This window comes from Camelina sativa, chromosome 18, assembly GCF_030686135.1.
Source record: "Camelina sativa cultivar CO46 ecotype springtype chromosome 18, ASM3068613v1".
In the NCBI taxonomy this organism is placed as follows: domain Eukaryota; kingdom Viridiplantae; phylum Streptophyta; class Magnoliopsida; order Brassicales; family Brassicaceae; genus Camelina; species Camelina sativa.
Window position 1 is genome coordinate 21,967,875 of NC_141897.1, and position 15,707 is coordinate 21,983,581.

The 15,707-nt window shown below is 34.4% G+C and overlaps 1 long non-coding RNA gene and 1 pseudogene across 2 annotated transcripts in view; one reads left to right on the forward strand and one right to left on the reverse strand.

The window, feature by feature from the left end:
* Nucleotides 1–789, forward strand: part of LOC147923141 (chaperone protein ClpD, chloroplastic pseudogene) — a 981-nt pseudogene extending 192 nt beyond the window's left edge. Inside the window, exons 2-3 of the transcript XR_015588292.1 lie at nt 4–149; nt 299–789. The product of XR_015588292.1 is annotated as a chaperone protein ClpD, chloroplastic pseudogene (transcript). The remainder of the gene's footprint in view (nt 1–3; nt 150–298) is intronic.
* A 13,871-nt stretch (nt 790–14,660) lies between these two features.
* Nucleotides 14,661–15,371, reverse strand: LOC147923142 (uncharacterized). The gene is made up of 3 exons (XR_015589275.1): nt 15,264–15,371; nt 15,080–15,131; nt 14,661–14,984 (listed from the first exon to the last, which is right to left on the reverse strand). It is a non-coding gene; the product is annotated as an uncharacterized LOC147923142 (long non-coding RNA).
* Nucleotides 15,372–15,707: the final 336 nt, after the last annotated feature.

A 15,707-nucleotide genomic window follows, 5' to 3' on the forward strand; every position in this document is an offset into this window, starting at 1 on the left:
TAGGTTTTATCCTCGAAGACGACAAAGAGGCAGCATCTTATACTGGAATGAAATCTTTGGTAGTCGAAGAACTCAAGAACTATTTCCGTCCAGAGTTGTTGAACCGGATAGACGAAATCGTCATTTTCAGACAGCTTGAGAAGGCTCAGGTTAGTTATTTTCTCCACCTAACCTTATATGGTAGGGTGTGTATAAAAACTGAACCAAACAATAACAGTAGCTTTATGCCGACTCAAAACAGAGACTTTATGAGTAGGGGTGGTTGGTTTATATAAAAACTAAAACTTTGATTCTGCAGATGATGGAGATCTTGAACCTGATGCTACAAGACTTGAAGTCGAGGCTCGTGGCACTTGGAGTCGGTTTAGAGGTGTCTGAAGCCGTCAAGGAACTTATATGTAAACAGGGCTATGATCCGGCGTATGGTGCACGGCCACTCCGTAGAACTGTCACAGAGATTGTGGAAGATCCACTTAGCGAAGCCTTTCTTGCTGGGAGTTTCAAGCCCGGTGACACGGCTTTTGTAGTTCTTGATGATACCGGAAACCCATCCGTTCGGACGAAACCTGATTCTTCTTCTGTACGAGTTACAGACAAGACATCGATCGCATAGTTTCACCACCATTGGAGGATTGTGTATAAAGATTCTTTGATTATAGTTACTTTTCTTATAGCTTGAATTTCAATTGATTGTTGGAAAACCTGTATATATAAAGATACATAGTGATTAGTACGTGAGGTAATTGTATTAACTATTTAATTATAAATATATGTTACTCCTTCGTTTAATCTATGCTTCTAGCGTTCTAGATTTTGAGTCATGCGTTTGGATGAGTGAAAGAAGAGAAGAGAATTATGTGAATCAGGAATTTAGGATTCCTAAACCATTCACTATTGATTAATCTGACATGAAATAGTTGATTACAGACATTTGCAACTTGATTATGAAACTTAACCTATGTAGCATGACACCGAGTGTTTTTTTTTGTTATCTAATCGACTTTTTTAAAACAGCTATCCCTTTTATATGACATTGTCACCAGACCACCTCCCTTAGATGATCAACCGGTACATACCTCTTACCATTCCTGATGCAACTTATATATTGTTGGACCTATGTTGTTTACAAAACTTACAGTGTCTACGTGGACAACTTATTCATTATACAGGATAGGAAACATAACATTTCATTACGTGTACAACTTTTCATTATACAGGTGGTTTTGTCCAAATACCTTTCACCAAACCAAACATTCCGACCTAGATGCCAAATGTTTATAAACCCGTCAGACTGTATAAGCGTCCAATTCTCCAAAAAATTCCACTTCGGATATATTACCCATATCCACAAATCTAATACCCAATGAATACCTACCGAGCTAAAGTGTGTTCCCATTAACATCAAACAAGGAAAACAGGACACACAACAGCCAATACTAACCGTCCCTAATCCACACAGCTTAACGCCATTGGATACAAACTCCACAAAATTAGTGTTCACCCACTACATACTAACACCATCAAACATCCGTCAACATGATGGCAACAGGTTTGAACAACTCGTTCGATTGTGCCCAGTCTCTTTGCTTCTCCCACACCAATTTACTTTTGTTTTCACGACACCATTTATCTGCAAACGGAATACCAAACCCAAAAAAAAGAGTTATGTTTTACAATATCCAATGTTGTAATTGTTAAAACAAAAAACTTTCAAAACTCAGTCACTTACAGGATACTCTCCTATTGAAGGAATCCTCGTCTCTTTTGGACGGTCGGCTGGTTTACGAGCCTCCATTTACATATTAACAACTAGCTGTCAAAAGCACACCATTATACTTCTCGTTGATATGACTCCCATCCACAATAATGACACGCCTCAACTTCCTAAAACCTTCAACTAAAGCCCCGAATGCCAAAAACATATACAAAACCTTTCTCTACCATCTTCGAGGACTTCAGTTTTAATATCGGTTACAGTCCCTGGATTAGCTTCTTTTAAGACATGCAAAAAAACAGGTAGATCCTCGAAAGACTCATCATCCGAACCAAAGATGCCCTCCAAAGACTCTTACCCTTGGCTCTCCAAAATTTGCTGTCAGATGCAGCAACCCTCAGATCCTCAAGAACCATCTGTTGGAGATCCAATGGGGCTGGACCTTTTGTCGGATCAATGTACTTCGCCTTGTACACAGCTGCAATCACTCAAGAGGTTGCTCTTTTCAAATAGTTGTTCCTTGTCTCTATTGGACATGTATGTTCAAGATTAGCTTTCCTAATCTCATAGTAGCCTGAATCCTTCATTTCACATGCTAGAACCCTCCAGTCACAGCTCTCACCAAAACAACTAACTACAAATGAGTTTTTCTTTGTTGTAGTTTGAGTGAAATGAAACATGTTCTTGATAGCATATATCGCTAGAGCAATATGGAAATCCTCTTTGTTTGCAAAAAAATTGCCCTTATATATCCCTTTACCATCATTCTCAATGTCCAGATCGGGTATTTTTTCCCTCTCATACTCGGTGTTGTCAAACAAAGAAAGAATATCAAACTCCTCCTCATCAATATCTTCTAGCTTCATACCGTCCACAAGCCCACTTCTCTGTCCAGGGTTGTGTGTCCATTTGGTTACACCTACATGTTCACCCTTATCTGATTATGACATTTAAACCCACCGATTGTTTTGGTCTTATCTTCTTCTTTTAAAGGAACAACACCATTAACTAACACAGTGTGATCGAAGCAAGAAAAATTATTACACATAACCTCCACAACATTAACTCGACCAAACTAATCACCAATGAAATTCTCCAAAAACTCTTTATCATAGTCTTTGGGGGTAACCACTACCTTTGTCACTTCAGATTCTTCTTCCTCCCCTACATCTTCAAACCTATCACCGACTCCTATACCTTCTGACTAACTTCCTTCTTTTGTACGGGTCTTCCTAGCTGCTACATCCCCGCCAATTTCCACTTCCTCACCACAAGAGCCTTTTATCTTCCACTCTAGTTTTGCCAGTTCAACCATATATTCATCATCAACCTGGGTAGTCTCAATAACCAATGTCTTCGATCCTGCCGTTGATGCTTCTCCAAACAAAACCCTCTTCACTACCACTATTACTAAGACCAGATGACGACCCACAGCTTCGCTTCTTTCGCGTTGCCTCTCTGCAATCTACCTCGATGTCGTCGCCAGCTTTCCTCTTTTCTTTAGCTCTTCAAACGTAACAAACAAATTCAACCCATGGTTCTTACAAAGCATCTCTATATAGTAGTCTAGACCAATATTTGTAGTCACAATCACCGGCAGAGTCCTCATTTCCATCGTCAATTACATAAATGCAGGGATGCAATAACTCAGATTTGCCTTCTTCTCCACCAAACTTAATGCTGCCACAACTGAATCTTCAACATCCACTAACTTGGTCAAAACAGACAATGGAACAACCCGCGACAAGAGTTTATTGTCCACTTTGAACCTCCAAACGCCATCCACAAATAGGGATGTCAATTGGGCTGTCCATGTCCAAATTGTCATGTCCAAATGGACACATACGTTTTATGTACATTCATGATGAAATCCCAAATAGAACCATGTCCAAATAAGTCCAAACCAAATAAGACCATGATCACTTGAACTGTCAATGGAAACCAGATAATACATGAACTAAATTATGCTAAAAACTTATAAACTCATTCATAACACTCATAAATTGATACATAACACTCATAAGTTCATATTAAGTCCATACATAACTCATAAGTTCATACTTATAAATCCATACGTAACTCATAAAATCTTTCTTCTTCTTGAACATTTTGCTCATGGTCTTATTCATGGTCTCTAGTCTTGAATGATGATCTTCCTGCAGACAGTGAGACAATTAACACATGAAATTAAAAAAAAAACCATCAATAGTTTGCTCAAAGTTATAAGAATTAGCATACTTACTAATTCATAATCTTTTTAGTAGCTCTGATCTTCTTTCTTACACCTTCTCCTTTTCCCGGATATTACAACACAATAACTCGGATCATCAAACTGCATTCAAAGTTTCAAATCACACACATTCACAAATGACCCCTAAAGTTAAGTTTTAAAATCCTATCTACAGCTCGGATCACTTTGAACCCCCAAACGTCGTCCATAGAGCAGCTCCAGTTCTGGGATATTACAACACAATAACTCGGATCATCAACCTGCATCATAAAAGATTTGGGGTCATGAATTCATCTCCATCAATGGCTGCAATAATATAAATAACAATTTTGTGTTTCTAATTACTGGTATTAGTGATAAATCTATAAACATTTTTGACCGGAATCATTATCAATAACACAAATTAAGACCAACGGAAACACATATCTATAAACATATTTAGTGTATATATATATTCATGTTTTAAAGTTTATAATCTCTAAACTAATTGTCATTACATTTCTGAAAAAATATGTTTTGCCATGGTTTTTCTTTTGTTTTGCATATGTTTTGCTTTTCTTTCTAATATTTTCTTATAAATTAAATACAGTTCTTTCAAAAACTCCCCTTTCGCAACAGAAAACAAACCAATGTTTTAAGAAAGACATTCAAAATCAAATATTTTGAGTATGTACCCATGTGTTTGGTTTGAACATTTCTATTGTGAGCTCTTTTTAATTGTAATGTAAAAAAACTCTATCAATAACACAAATTTAGACCAACGGGAAAATAATGTTTACTAAAAAAGACCTGTTTTTAAGAATACACATTTAATTATTATTTTTTTTATCTTGGTTGATATCGTCATTTTTTTGCCATGAATAAAGTATACATTTTAATAGTGGGATTAGCAAATAGAAAAATATATATTAAGGTATGTTGATAAATTTTGGTATACAAAAGAATATCTAATGTTTTAACTATGATACCAATAAACAAGTGCTTTTATCAATATTTTAGAATCTAGATCCGATGAAGCTGAGAGAATTACCATCTCTATGAGATCAGAGGACGCTAAGAGAACCACCATGCATCTCAATGAGATCCGAGGAAGTTGGATGAAAAATGAAAAATGTAAGCTTGGAGTAAAGAAGTTGAATCTTGAATGTAATTTTTTTTTTCTCTTTTCCTGATTTTTTAGTGAGTAGAAGAGAGATGTGGACCATTTTTTTTTTTTTGTTAAAGGAGGTGTAAATCTTTTTAAATAGAGAAATATGAAATTGAACTCTTACAGCTTATTTATTAGTATAGTTCAGGTATAAATTCCTGTGATCTATTTCATTTTTCTATTTTAGATTCTTCTCTTAAATTATTACTACTTGTTTTGTGTTATCCCTTCTTTTAATTTTTTTATTTGTACATTTACAATATATTTTGTATGAGAAATGAAAAAAAAACTTAATTCAGTTTATGTCATTCGCATAAATCAGTTCATCAATGCTCACCAACTTCTGAAAGTTTTTAACTTTTTTAGTTTCCCTCTTAGACTTTCTAGCTGTTTCAAGGAAACGAAAAAATGTCTTTGTCATCAACACAGATTTTTAGAGATACGTACAAACTTAGCACTGAGGCATCTTTTTTTCTTTTCGATTAAGAATAACTTTGATTGAGATAATATAATAATATCAAACTGAAATCAAAACTCCATGTATATAGTGTACGTACGTCGTTTTGATTTCACCTTAATTAATTACTATTTTCTATACTTAAAAATTAAAAAGAAAAAGACAAAAAAGAGAACCGAAACTAAACTCAATCTGAATATTCATTTCTACAAGTATAGTAGGATCGGATCCGCGCTACAGCGCGGAAGAATATTCAATATCTATATATTTAAATATAATTAGTAGTAGAAATTAGATATACGTTAAAGTATTATAGAATATTGTATTTGTAAAAATACACACTCAGAACCTATGCTTTATGGACCAACCCGTAAAAGATTATATTAGTATATAAATATACATTTATAATAATACGTATTTACATTTTATATTTGACAAAACCAATTAGTAAAAAATAGATAATCACAATGTACTTTTTTATAAAACAACCCGTAAAATATTAGATTTGTATATATATATTTGTAAGAAATACACACTCACAGTGTATATTTTAATGGACCAACCCACTAAAAGATTGTATGCATAAAAATATTCATTTGCAAAAGATACATCCTCACAATATATTTTGAAGGATCAACCCGTAAAGAATTGCATTCATAAAAATATCAATCCTAACCTAAATATGTAAACAATTAATATAAACTCTATTGTACTATTGTGAGTTTTGCAAACCAACCCGTGCATTTTTGTAAAAGAGAATCCTATATGTATATATATATATATATATATATATATATATAAGATTGTTAGATTTGATTACCTTTTTGACAATATGATATTGAGAAGTAATTTTTTAGGATATTATAGATATTGTAAATCCTTATAATACAGGATTATAAGACAGCAGAATTTTCAATCCAAAAAATATATCAACTTATATTTTTGGATCATTTTTTAATAATGTAGTGTTATTATATATATTTGGTTATTGTTTGTTCTTAAAGTAATGTTACAAAGCTTATAATATATTATGTAATCCAAATGAGGTAATTTTTTTACTTTAAATGATTCCATAAACCGTATAATTTTCAAATTTTAATACAAATAATACAAAATATTATGATTAATAAGTGATTGCGATTGGAATAGTGCCTTTTTTTTTCTGGCAAAACATGTAGAAAAATAAAGAATGTGTTTAATACATGACTTTAGATGGTCAAAGAAAAAAAACTATAGAAAAATATAATATCAGTTGGAATTCATGCTTGCCAAGCGTTTTTATACATATGGAACGTATTGATTATCTCCTCTTGTATGTGATGTTGAATGGAAAAATATAATATCAGCTGTCATTCATGCTTGCCAATTTTTTATTCAAATATATTTGATTTAGATCAGTAATAAAATGGATGTGGAAAAAATAAATCAATAATAAAATGGTGGCACAAAGTTAAAATGCGAAACAAAGAAAATATTCAATATTTTATCCATCTCTAAGAACATATAATCATAATCATGAATCTTATGCATCTTAGCAAGAGAAAATTATATACATTGATAAAAGGACAAAAAAGATTCATCTTAAATATTTGTTATCAGTTTAAACTTAAAAATTTAGTTAAAAAAGAGTACGAGAATACTAACCATACAAAAAAAAATTAGGCATAAAATTAAAGCATAATTTCTTGAACAGGCAATCATTATATGTTTTCGTTTTTGAGAATAAGCTGCAAAACAGATTACATAATTAGTATACTCACAAACAAACGACATGAAATATGAATGTTCCTATAACAAAAAATAAACAATGACACATTTGTTTGGCTTGATAATGAGATGTTAGGTACAATGGTTTTCATAAGAAATAGTGGAGATGTGTGATATATAATTTGCTAATAAGAATATATATATAGAGGTCATAGATAATTAGTTTAGTTTTGATTTCGAAAATAATTAAATTAGAATATATGTGTAATATTAAGTATTATTCAACTTGACATTTTAAGTGATTTGTGTGAAATTTACAAATCTTATGTAATTTAATCATGGATTTTAAAAAGTCTATTAAATTCACTATAATTGAACTGATGATTTAAAAATCTACTTTAAAATCCACTGTTATTCAAAACAATTTTGTGGATTTGGATTTTAATGATTTTTAGGATTCTGGAGGATTTGAGAGGATTTGTTTAGTTAAAAATACAGAAATCTAATCTCACGGTTTCAGGTGGGATTTGAAATTTTTTTACAGAAAATCATATCAACTTCTCTAAAATCTATCAAAATTCTAAATTTCCTAAATCCCATCAAATTCTCCAAAATTATGGTTTGAATACACCCCCTAAGTGTTTTACCATATGTAGTAATTTGAATTTATAAGCACAGTTTTGTTTAGAAAATTCTAAAAATCTGAAATAAATGATGATTTGGTAATATAAATTTCGATTATCTCGTTTCCATAGATATCTCAAATAATATAACCAAATTAAATATGTTTACCTTATATATACAATTTCGAATTTAATAGCTTGATTTTTATGGTAATAAGTTTAAACGGTTTCCCTAAATATTAGCTCATTATTTGTCTAAAACTTAATTCCTTAAAATTAATTATTGTTTTTGATTTTTCAGGTTAATATCCATACCCAACAAATGATCCGATTTGCAAGTATCCAAATGTTAATTTCGGGTTTTTTTTTTAATTTTTGACCCGACCCGATAATTTTGTACTTCTCTTTTACTTATATAGGGATTACTTATATAGGGATGAGATGCATATAAACAAAAAAGAAAAATGCATGCATCACTACAAAAAAACACTGTTTTGAATCATTTGTTTTATATATTTGTATTACTTATAATTAATGCAAATTAATTTTAAATCATTTAATTAGTTAAGTGATTTATATTTTGTTGATGCAAATATTTTACATCAGTTGACATAAATAATTGCATCATTTAATAATTGATGTTAATATGCATCAATTCCAAAAAGTGATGTTAGTTTTCTATCAATTAATATAAATGATGTTAATATTTGTTAGGGTTATAAGAAATGATGTTAAATATCTGTATCAAATACAAATAAGTGATATAAAAGTTAGGATCAATTGGATTAAGTGATTCCAATAAATGTGTCATTTACACAAATTGATGTTAAATATTTATAAATAACTGATGTTAAAATTATTGTCAATTTTTATAAATAGTTATAATAATTGTATCAATTCCTTCTAATAATAACAAATAACAATAAATAAAAATAAAATTTTTATAAAATGACGTTAAAATATCTTAAATTTCATAGAAGAAAAGGCAAATATGTACAGTACATGACTCGAAATCCAAACCAAACCCCAAAACAACTTATAGAAACTTAAACCTATGTTCTTCTAAACTAGAACACAAACAAGTTTACTACTGGCTCCACCAGAGATATACTAGCCTTGCAGTAACCAAACATCCTTCTATCATAGCCATAGGAACAGAGTACTCATAACCATCAAGCAACAACGGTGCAGCGATCACAAAAGGAATCTGAATATATCCAATAGGCATCTCACAGCATTGCCTCAATATCGATTTGTAATCAAATCCATCCGACGGTAATCCTTCCAGAGATCTACGTGTGACTCTCTGCAACGCCTCACGCCAAATTGACGCAGCTCTTTTACAAACCCCGAGACGAGATTCGAGCGACTAAGATGGGATCACACCGTCGTGATGAACAGATTTCACAATCTCCTCAGGAAGCGATTTGGTAACGACAGGTTCCGGGACAGGCAACGCAATTTGGTAACGGAAATGATCGGAGCCGGTGGAGAGCATGTGACAAGGCGGCGCCGTGGCGGTCATCTTCAACGATGGTATCGGCGAGAAAATGATTTCTTCTACTAAATTATAGAGCAAATTACAAGTTAAATAACAATATCTCTCTCTCTATATATAGATATAGTGTTTACCTTTAACAATAGATATATGTTCTTGAAATTTTATATGATTAATTATAGTGATATGGTAAAGTAAGGTGATTGGTGTACCGTGTGCAAATTTTTATACAATTAAAAATAATAAAATCATACATACACAATAACTATCTTACCTATATATAATTATAATGACGTGCATGCATTACAAGATACATTAACACGTACGTACTTGGTTTATTTAATTGTGAACATTAGTTTTGATTTATGGCTCTAGTTGGAGGAGTCTCCCTTAATGAAAATCCAATTCAGTTTTTCTTTTTTGGGCTCAAGACCTTTCTTCTCAACTAGTGTCTTTCATTAGGGTAAGAATAAAACTAGTCTGGAAAAACCTTTCTCAAAAAGTAACCTTTTTAATCTTCAAAGTCTTTCAACGTTTGTTCGTGCCGATCTTATACTTTTAGGCTTTTAGCTCTATTTCCTTTCAGTTGGTTCTGACTTCTCAGCTTTTAGTGGCTTTTGAGTGGGCTTCTCCAAGTCTTAGTCTTTTTCACAGTCGGTAAATTCAGTTATAATTTGTCTTTTTCTAGGGGACCTCATGTCATCTGCTATGGATAAAGCCCTCTTGGCGATGTCTCTTGAAGAAGTGGAAGAAAATTTACCCTTCGAGATGCCGGATTTTCCTGAGTTCATGTTTATGGAGAGAAACTGATGAGGACATCGATAGTAAACTTCCCGAAGAACCCGTTCTGCCATTGCCCGAAGAACCCGTTCTTCCATTTTCTGAAGAACCCGTTCTAACATTTCTTGAAGAACCCGTTCTGCCAACAATGATACACAAACCTATGACAAGGTTGGGAGCAAGAACCTTAAGGGAACAATTCAACAAGTCCATTGAAAGTCTTATTTCTCTCATTGAGCTAGAAGACTCCAAAGAGAAGACTCCAAAAGCATCATTTTTGCCGGTTTTACAAGGAATTAAAGAACCCGTACTTTTCATCATTTCTGAAACCATCAATGAAGGACTGGAGCGTGCATGAGAGCTATTTTCAAGGTAAGTGTTTGAATTCAAATAATAAACAATGGTTCTTTTCTTGTTTTGCAGGAATCGACCGTTGGGTCTTTATGAGTCTTTTATTTATTTAGGTCCTAAAATCGAGTCTGTTATTTTTGCAAGTTTAGTCATTTTATTTGTAATAATTTCGACCCTAGAAGGTCCCCGCTGCTAGATCGTTATATAAGGTCACTTCTCAGCACTGTAACCTTTTCAAGTTTTTATGAAATAAAATAAGAGTTTTCTTAGGTTTTCTTCTGAGATAGAAGCAACCATCCTTTTCTCCTTCTTCTTGTGTGTGAATAATCCTTGAAGACTGAGATTTGACTTATCATAGATCCTTTCATAGATCTGTGTGGCAAATCCACCCATCTATCCTTTCATCTTCCATTGCTACCGATTAAACAAAACAATGTTTTCAACCATTTGTCTATTCGCCATCTCTTCGCTGCGTTCCATCTATCACCCAACAAATAGGCAGAACAGTGTTATCAACCATTTGCCTATTTCCATTTATCCACGTGGGTTCCCTCATCTGGGTTCCTATATCATCTGGTATCATAGCTAAACGCTCAAAATCAGGTTTTATCTATCCCTTTTGTTTCATTTTGTTTCCCTTTGTTTGCTTCGGTTTGTGTCTGTTTCAGTTCGTTTTGTTTCAGTTCATTTTTCACTTTTTTAGATCTGTTATTTTCGTGTGTCTTTGCTCTATTTTGATTGTTTATCTTCTAAAAAGAAAATCCTAAAAAAATTTCGTTCAGATCTGTTTATTTGATTGCCCAAAACCTCCCAAATCCTAGATCTCAGTTTTTGGCAGTTTTCCATATTTGGACCTTTCGACTTCCTGTGCACTTGATCTCTTTTTCCTTATCTTACTAAAACGTTTTTGAACCATGAGAGAACAAGGAGGAGAGGTGAACATGTCTGAGAGGCTTACAGCTATTCAAGCCCAACTCCAAACGCTTGGTGATCGCATGACATGAATTGAACAGCCCCTACTTGCACCAAGAGCACCAGTTCGTAACTTGCCAAGAGGAAACCATGAGGTTGATAATGTAGATCAGTTTGACTCTGAGGAATGATGCGGACATCAGAACTAAATCAAACCGGGAGCATGGCGAACCAACCGGTCTACACACCAAACCGGTCCATGAAGAGCATCTTGGAGAATCTTTTCCCAAATGGAGTTATGATCAAGCACAAAGAGAAGGGTTAATTATTCATCATCAAATTAACTCTAAGAAGTCCAATGGTTCAAGAGGGATCAAGCATCATCATGTCAAATCACCTTATTGTTGGGATATGACTGTTGCACTCTTTTTCCCTTGTCTAGGGTTTTTCCCACTGGGTTTACCTAAAAAGGTTTTTAATGAGGCAACACCAAGTCATCAAAGAATCATTTACCATTCAAATGATTCAAAGATGACACAAGAAGTCATAGCTGAAGTACTTGTTGGACTACTCGCTGGACCTGCTGAACTACTTGCTGACAGACATGCTGAACTACTCGCTGATGGACTTGAACTACTCGCAGATGAATCAGACATCATTGCAAGCTATGAAGAGTTTCGGCCTTTTGACACCTGGACCAGCTTTAGAGGAAGCCCACACCCCTATTTGATTCACCATAAGTCCCCAGCCCATGGAGAACAACCCATGAGAAGACCCAAGTCCAAACCACCCTTTGAATCATGTTCGTTGATATACTTGGAGCCAGATAAGGAAACTTCCATTTGCCTTTACTTGGACATGCCTCAAATATACATATGGGACCCAAGAGAGCCTTTACATCCACTAGAGAATATTTAGAGGATATTCACACGCAATAATAGCCATTGGATCAGGCGGATTCAATTCTATTATTACTTGCCTTTTTCGGACCCGATTGTCATCAATGCACAACGACTAGTTCCTATTTTATTTTTGTGCATATTCGAGTTTCCACAAGTGCCTAACAAGCTTCCAAGACGTCACCACTTCCTCCCAGAGTTAATGAGATACAAGGCACATCTTCTTGCCTTATTTGGAATGATTCTACACTTAATGGTCTAACGATCATTTTTTTCATTAATTGTTGCGATTTATTTCTTGTTTTAGAACACTATTGTTGAGCCTATATATGCTCATTAGTTCGTTCATTGTAAATGACCCTTGATCATTTTAAAAGTAATAGAAACGTTTTCTTCTTTACAAAGTTTGAGTCTTTGTATTGCTTTGTTCTTTAGTTCTTTGTGAGTGATTCACTTAGTGCTTCAGAATCCTACGGATTAAGTTTGTTGAATGATTCAACATCCTTCATTCGTTCATTGATCGAGCGAGTCGATTATCCCACCGATTGAGCGAGTCAATCACCCATCTATCCATCGTACCACCCCTTGATTCACGAGAGAGTGCTTCAGAGCCAGCACGTGAATTCCACCTTCCGCAAGATAAGCTTGGAATCTCTTGATCCTTGTGTGATCTTAAGTTGGAGTGATTCCAATCTTATATCAAGGAAGAACATCCTGATCTTAATCAACACCAAAGGCCAAGGAGACACTACCAACAAGGTAAGGGACGAGATGAAGGACATAAGAGAAGGAGACTATGATCTTAAGCTCAATCCGCCGACATTTGCTGGAAAGGTTAATCCTGAAGCTTACATTGATTGGGAAAGACGTATGGATCATATATTTGGATACTACAACTTTTTTGAACAGAGAAAGGTATCCTTAGCTGCTGCTCAACTTACCGACAATGCCTTAGCTTGGTGGGATAGAGAAGGAGGCATAAACATATACCAATCACTACTTGGGATGATATGAGGTTTCAGCTAAGAAAGAGATATGTCCCAGCTTATTACCACCGAGAGCTACAAAAGAAGTTCCGCAAGCTCTCACAAGGAAGCAAATCTGTTGAGGAATACTTTGAAGAGTTTGAATCTCTTAAAAACAGATTGGAGGTAGAAGATTCTGAGGAGAACTTGATGGCGCAGTTTCTAGATGGTCTTCATGATCGGATTGCTAGAAAGGTGGAAAGAAAAACATATCATGATCTTGAAGAGTTGTTGCACCTAGCAGTCCAAGCTGAACAACACATCAAAAGGAAGACAGCCTCTACTAACCGCAGTAAGACTCCATGGACACCACCACCTCAAAAACCTTTAGACAAGGGAAAATCTCTTGATGTGGACCAGAGATTTAAAAGAGCTGAAATGAGGCATCAAAAGTAACCAAACCAGAGCAAGGTAAGCCTACTAACCAAAGAGCTCATGATATTACTTGTTTTAAATGTCATGGAAAAGGACACTATGCACGGGAGTGCCCAAACCAGCGAGTGATGATCCTTAAAGCCAATGGAAAGTATGAATCACAAGATGAGGAAGAAGAAAGTGATGAATCTGACAAAGATATTGTGGACTATCCAGAGATGGGAGAGCTTCTAGTCATAAGAAGGGCTCTTAGCACTCTTTTTGATCCTAAAACAATTCAAAGAGAAAATTTCTTCCACTCTCGCTGCTCCATAAACTCCAAGGTATGTAGCTTAATCATTGATGGTGGTTCATGTACTAATGTAGCCAGCAAGTATTTGGTTGATAAGCTAGGTCTCCAAAAGACAAAGCATCCCCATCCATATCGACTTAAGTGGCTCAATGATGAGGTTGAACTAAGGATCTCCGAGCAAGTCACCAGACCATTCACCATAGGCAAATATTCAGACCAAGTTGGGTGTAATGTGGTTCCTATGCAAGCTGGACACCTTCTTCTAGGACGGCCATGGCAATTTGATAAGGAGACTTTACACAATGGTCGAAGCAACTACTACCCTTTCTCGCACAACAACAAGAGGCATACTCTAGCTCCACTCACCCCTCAAGAAGTGCATGAAAGGCAACATACCATGTCAAAGGGAGCTAAGTCAAATAAAACTAATCTTTACATAACATCTTCTACTGTCTTGAAATCTATTAATTCACAGGACAAAGTGCTACTAATGATCTTCACAGATGGGAATTATGTGAATCAGGAATTTAGGATTCCTAAACCATTCACTATTGATTAATCTGACATGCTCATAAGTTACGATAATGTATTCTCCCCAGCTTTGTAAATACTAAATAGTAAATACTCTTTGTTTATTCTCGTCTTAATCCTTTTTAGAAAGAAAAAAGTTGGAACCATTAGATTTCTACGTTGATGTAAAAGCAAACAACTACTAAAGTTGAAAAACTACGAAAGGGTCATGTTCCTACATTTCCCAACAGAAAAAGCAAAAGATTTACATAGTAGTTAGTTAACCCCTGATGGTATAACCCGAGACCTTCAATGAAGAGAAATCGCTTCTGAACGTCCTCTTTAGAGACACAACTCACAGTTAGATAAGGCTGTTCAGATTTGGATGTAGCGTGGACCAAAAAAGAAAACACCAAATCTCTCGATACTCGTTCATCGGTTTTAAGCTACTTGAACTTCTCCTTCTGTAAATAATGCATCATAGACTTAGTTAGCGTTTTGCAATATTTGATCCCACAATGTCAAATGCAGAGAAAAGGGAGACTATAGGCTGTCTTACCAAAGAGACGAGTAGCCATATTTGCTTGTTCATCCACATCAAAGTTCAACTTCTATAAAAGAAAAAATACCCACAATCGTAGAACTCACATTATAAAAAAATAAAAACTCTTTCTCTAAAGCACAAGACAAGAACTATGTGATATAATTAACTTACAGAAAGCAAAATGCACATAGAAACATACCCGTAGAACATGACTGATCTCAAAAGAAACACATATGCTTCTAAGTTGTTTTTCTTCCTTGTAGAGCTTCGACAATACCTCATGGTTTACCTTCCATTGACCTTTCATCTGTTGTTCTCAGAAACCATTAAGAAGGTGAGAGAGATAATGAAACTACCTGACCCGTTTTTTTTTAAGAAATAATATATAATAATAATAAAAAAACTACAACTAGCGGTCCCATATCCACTAGCCACTCAACCACAATCACAACCAACAGCGGAAAAACAAATACCAATATCAAATAAATCCAATAAATAATAACCAATAACCACTTATAGCAATTCCAATAACCAACAATAGGGAATACATAGAACCAACAATCCTAACAATGTTTTAATAACCCAAGTCTAGTAACCTACCAATGCCAGACAACAACCAGTCGAGTCCCTAGAACATCCTCCT